Genomic DNA, 6419 nt, shown 5'->3' with positions numbered 1-6419 from the left:
AATTAGATAGATTTAGAAAACATCTTATTCTTAAAAACCCAGGAGGCTACAGCGATGCAAAATCGTAACAAAACTTTACACTGCGTCATCATTCAAGATTGCAGTTATATAAAAAAACCTCCTTTTGTAATAAAGTTTCCGATGACAAGATATTAATATTTATACATTAATAAAAAATGTTAGAGGACAAGGCCTAACAAAGACTTAGGTCATCTAGGTCGCAGCGGGCGTTGCACGCGTCAAAAATACCGCACGTCATTTGCTAAACAAAAACACTGTCGTTATGACTCATTACCTATATCATTAAACTTCATTATTTTATCCTTTGAAGGATTTTATAATCTTATACCTTTGTCGCGCGGCTTCATTCATTTAAGTCTCTTTTCTTTGAGAATGTCGGGAAGAAAAAAGATATGTATTTTATTCCCGACTGTATCTTTATTAAATTTCATCAAAATCCGACTATTACTTACTTTCTGCGATGTTGAATAACAAAGATTCATCTATTTAAACTTTCGCATTTATAATATTAGACATCCTTATTTTGTACTCGATTATCAGGATCAACTCTCATTTGACTTTTTTTGTAGGTATAGGTACTCTAAATCCCGCTTACATAAGGCTGCTGATAATAATGAAGGGATTATGTCTAAACCTTTAAGCAAAATGATGATGTAACCTGTTTAGCAATCGTAAAATATGTACCTATATATATCTATAGTCCTAAAACAGAACACGGTAAGTGCCTGAGTGTAATTCTATTTAATAATCGATTTTTCTCGAATTCTTATATTTGTTAAATATTTTTAAAACCTAATTTCCAAAATCATAATAAAAAATTTTTTTAATAGGACGAAATATTTGCAGTCTAGGACACAAGTAGATGTAGATGATTTTGAATTTTTTTTTTATTTACAAAGAAACTGCTGAACGTATACATATAATACACAGGGAGAACCACCGCAATTTAAAAGTAATTTAAAAAATAACGCAAATCATTGCAATACAAAAAGCAGTGTAGTTATGACTCAGAAGTCAGAACATAATAACTACACGTTATTCTTCGGAAGGTTTTGTATTGTAAAGGAAATTTTGTGCGGGCGAATCCCACATTGTAGTAGGTGATTTGAATCATAAATGACTGATGCAGATCAAAACTTGTTAATGCAATGAGTAATGAAATTTTTTCTTTACTTGCAGAAGTATATTCAATCATTAAAAACACAAAAGCGCAATCTAAAACCGCTGCTGCATATTGAGCTTTATTTGCTTTTTAATTTTTAATTTAAATCGACAAATAATAATATTAAGAACTATAGTTTTCTGATACTGCAGTAATTTGATAAACTTATATTTATACGTGTATTTTTTTACCGATAGATGACTTTATGTAGAAATGATTTTTTGTAAGTAATGTCATTTACCTCATTGTGTTCTGTCACAGCGGCAGTGATTAGCTGATACTCGTTACGAATTCAATGTGACTCCGCGGCCATTAACTCCGAACGTGAATTTAAGGCTCGGACCACACTGACTACAACTTTGCACGTTGTTGTAAATTAAATCTTCACGATCTCATTTGATAATATAAATTTATAGTTATTATTTAGTGACAGATATTTTCTGTATAATTTAAGTAAGGTTTTTTGATTTTTTTATTAAGTTGATACAATTTCATACAACAACTGCAAATTTATTCCATTCTACTACTGTCTAGGCTTTCATACAAGCACTTCTGAAATGTCAGTGCTTAGTGACCACCGGTTTGGAAAGCAACATATAAATAATGTGTGTTATTACTAATATACAAAAAAAAACATACATACAGCCGAGCGTAGAACCTCCTCCTTTTTGGAAGTCGGTTAATAAATCCATTGCCAATTTATAAGTAGGTGTAAATATTTAAAGATTATTGATGGTCGATCGATAAACATAGACCAATTGTTATTATGTCTTCAAGCAATATTGTTCGCAGCAGTTTTTTCACTCATTAATCATAATCTCCGTCATATTAATACACCTAACGACACTTAGCTATGTCAATCATACACAAGGTAATCCCTTACGTAATATATAATCAAGTTTATAATCACTGTATGTCATTGGCACTAAAATATTTTTGGTAGGTACTTGACTCGCTTCAGACTTACTTCAACCTACGTCGAAGATACGCACAGCGCAGAAGTCGCGACGGATCGCGACTATCGCACTCTCGTGTCGTAACACCTGACAGCTGGGAGAGTCTATCTTATTTTTAAAAATTTTGCAAAACTTCGTCGTTGTTAACAAATTACTATAACATACTAATCTTAAATCATGTTCGACATAAACCATATGCTAGTTTGTTTCGTACGCTTTCAAACCAATTATTCAACTCATAATTATAATGTTTTTTGATATATAAGTTGTCAAATAATCTTTCAATTACAACAATATTATGTAAACATAACTAAGTTGGGCAAAAATTCATTGATAAGCACTTTAATATGTTCATATTAGCTGACGACGCGCGGTTTCACCCTCATGGTTCCCATTTACGCAAGAATACGGGGATAATATATTATAACCTATAGCCTTCCTCGATAAATGGGCTATGTAACACTGAAAGAATTTTTCGAATCGGTCTAGTAGTTCATGAGATTAGCCCGTTCAAGCAAAGAAACTTTTCCAAAAACTCTTTCAAAACAAACAGCTTTATAATATTAGTATAGATTCCCAAATATACGCACAATATTCCCAAAAACAAAAAAGCTACACAAGCGAAACTCTGGGACGGACCTAGTATTTGAAAATAATTAAAGGTTCATATCAAAGCATCTGAACACAACAAAAACCAAGACAACCAAGCACCAGCCTTTTGGACTTGGATAAAGTGGTCATTGTTGACCGTGGCAAGGTCGTCTCAACCTAACTGTAGCAAAAACGTTAGGTGTAACCTATTCGTACCTGCGAGCAACGACATTTTATGCTATAGACATGTTACGTGCCTACAGAATCACTGCAAAAAGTGAGCCGAATTTAGCTACAACTACAGAACCACACATGCACAATTTTGTGTTTAATTCCATTATATATTTATGACGGTTTTAAACGTTCCTAAACATACAACTTGACATTGTATATACGTATAATTTAGGTGATATTTATTTAAATACCTTTGGATGTTGCGATGAATACCTATGCGATTCAATGAAATGCGGTCAATTAGCCGGTTATGTTCGGCTCAGTTTTGATGCGCCAGTAACATGTCTTTATTATAAAATCTTTGGTTGCGAGACAAAAACCGAATGCCCGGCGTTGGTAACCTATCCAATTCTGTTGATTCATTTTTTTGTTACAACAATGAAAATGATTCGATCTTTTGTCTATTTTGGTTTTTTACATCAAATGTTAATGTTCGTTTTTTAACATTCCTTCTTAATGAATGATGAATGTGAATGGAATTCGATTCGTTCGTTCATTTGGAATTAGATGAAATAAATGATATTGACGAAGATATTATTTCGATGTTTTTCAACTTAGTTTTTAACTAAGCATTTCTTTCTTTATCTTATAGTACCTAAAGAAGTTTTAGACCAGGCCTCTTTTGTCTTGGGAAAGGTAGACTATACCCACCACATTGCTCCATTGCGTGTTGACGGGTTTTGGATGGTTAAAAATAAAGAATATTTGACACATTTTTTTTATTAATACCGATATTCCCGTTTCTCTTTAATTTGTTGGAAAGGCGTCGTGCGGATCTACCGGCCTACCTTCACTAACTATAGTCTATTGGCAATGTAATATAATTGACATCAAACCAATTGACTTGAGAATATTCCAACGGACCTGCCGACCTTTTCACTAACTGGTCTATAGCAATGTAATATAATTGACATCAAATCAATTCACTTAAGAATCACTAACAATAGATAGATTCTTTAATTTCGTATTCTTCTTCATCTTCTTTTCTAATTTCGTATTCTCACGCGAACGGGAACTACACGGCGTAGGTTAGTTTTTTTCATATTTGGAAATCGGTATTTTGAAAATTATTTTCATTCTCATAATATCAATTTCCAGTAGGTATAGTGACGTATAGTTAAAGTTATTTCTGTGTAAAATGTTTGTGTAAAGACTCATTGTTGATTCTTTTGTTTCAGATTAATTAACATTCGGAGTTCATTCACCTGTATTTCAGTAAGTTTTATTTACGTAATATAAGTTTTATTTACGTTGGTATTTAAGTTTTTTTTTTGTAATTTACCTTTTGATTTTAACTCAGATCGAGAGATCTGGAGATGCTAATTGACCATAATTACACCTATTATTGTAATTACAATTAATTTAACGCCGCTGTTGCATTTTTTACCTTCTGAGAGGAAAAATTGTATATTTTTAAACTTTAAAACTACTGGCATAATAAGTTAATATAATATTAATTAAACAAATTGCTGTATTTCATTTATTTCTGAATTAGTTTGTATAATTTATAATTACGTATTTACATGTATTGTATTTATGACTACAAACACACCAGATGTGAAGTCATCATGGATTCTGAAATTTGGCGCGAGAATCTGGAAAGATACATAGGTTCGGTTTAGGCGGCATCGTACCGGAACGCTAAATCGCTTATCTTTCTTGATTCTACTAAATAGAGTAATGCCTACTCTTCTTTTTCTTCTCTCTTTTTTCAGTAGAATCCTGTACCCATAGACAATCTGACTTTAGTTTATAAGAGTTTGAAGACTTGTTTACACAGTGAACTATAACCGCGCGTATTGTAATTAAAAGTATATTTAAATTCTACTCAAATGTCATTGGTTTTGTACTGATATAAAAAACTCTAAACCGAGGTGTAGCTTAAAGCTTACTTTATGTTCAAATATAGGTAGGTACCACCAACCTACGGTGGCCATTGTATTCATTGTGACTCCACTATCTGTGTGTTACTCCCACAATTAAGCCAATCTACAAGCAAGAGTATGTAACGTCACTCCATGGAAAGCCCCATGTCATTCAATCAACATGTAAACTAATTATCTATTTTCTAACACGTGGCCCAGGTCTGCACAATGCACAAAGGGCATTGTGTGCGCCACAATAGAGTGACTCACGGTGACGTGCAAAGACAATGTAGAGGGCCATAACCCGTATCTGTCTTTGGCAGCCGAACCGGTCGCTTGACCCGCCTGAATAATCCATTAAGATTTGTATTGAACTACGAGTTTAAAGCGCGGTTCACACTGTGAAATTCTACCGCGCGACTATAAATTAAACTCTATTTATTTTAATAGTTTTATGTGGCTGTTTTAATGAATAATTGCATTGTAATACTACAAATTTAAGAAGCGGTTTACATGAAATGTGAATCTAAATTAAATTAGTTATTATTTGACTTATTATCTAATATATAAAATTGTCGTGTCACAGTTTTCGTTGCTATACTCATCCGAAACGGCTTGATCGATTTTGATGAAATTTTTTGTGCTTATCCAGTATCTATGAAAATAGGCCAACATCTATTTTTATACCCCTAATTGTGGGTAGGGTAGGGGTAGGGTAAGGTAGGGGTAGGGTAGAGGTAGTTGAAAGTTTACATCGAGTTTCACGCGGACGAAGTTGCGGGCGTCCGCTAGTTCTAATATAAGTGTGTGATAGTAGTGGGTTAACTTGAAATACTTACAAGATTTTTCTACCTATAACTATTCTTAGATTTAGATTTGATTCTAGTCAATAAAATGACATTTCAGTGACAGCTGCACTTGTCATTTTACTGATTGGAATCAATAATCGTACAATACTAGTTTATACGCGGCGTTATTCGCTAATAACCGTTGGTTAATCACTTGCTACGGCAATCATCAGACCTTTTAACTCATTCAAGACAAAAGTAAAGAAATCTTTACTTCATGTTTATAAGTAGTTCTAGGGAGTGTTTGATTTGAGGAAAATTTTACCCATTTTCCTCAGATTAAAGTATAATTTACGCGTAAGTTTGTTTAAAGGAAAATTATATTATAGTCTTCTCTCTTTTATAATTATGGTCTTGTATGTGACTCATTCTATTATGTGTCACACAATTACCTTTGTGCTTTGTACAGACAGCTACGTGCTGGAAAATAAATAAGTAATTACGACAAGATATTATGCATTTACCAGTAATATTTCCGAGACAAAGAGATTATTAATTTGCTTGATTATTTGAATAAAAACAAATAAATCTTATGCATATAATTTGATATTAAAATTCTTCAAGTGTATTTACTTATAATAGGCGAATAAACAATGATACAACAACATAGTTCACACACAAATGTATTATTTAAGTAATTATAATATCTACATACATTAAAATAGTCAAAACTAGCCGAGCTTTTTCGACAAAAATCACACTTTTGTGTTGGATTCATGTTGCAAAAACATAAAGCGCAAGT

General features: G+C 32.6%; 1 long non-coding RNA gene across 1 annotated transcript in view; it reads left to right on the top strand.

Moving 5' to 3' along the window:
- The window catches only part of LOC112055601 (uncharacterized), a 45300-nt gene extending 40870 nt beyond the window's left edge, over positions 1-4430 (top strand). Inside the window, exon 3 of the long non-coding RNA XR_002887513.2 lies at positions 4143-4430. This is a non-coding gene — a long non-coding RNA (uncharacterized LOC112055601). The remainder of the gene's footprint in view (positions 1-4142) is intronic.
- The last annotated feature ends 1989 nt before the right edge of the window (positions 4431-6419 follow it).

The sequence above is a fragment of the Bicyclus anynana genome, chromosome 15 (genome assembly GCF_947172395.1).
Source record: "Bicyclus anynana chromosome 15, ilBicAnyn1.1, whole genome shotgun sequence".
Classification (NCBI taxonomy): Eukaryota; Metazoa; Arthropoda; class Insecta; order Lepidoptera; family Nymphalidae; genus Bicyclus; species Bicyclus anynana.
The sequence above is the reverse complement of the archived record's forward strand: the minus strand, read 5'-3'. Positions and strand labels throughout refer to the sequence as shown.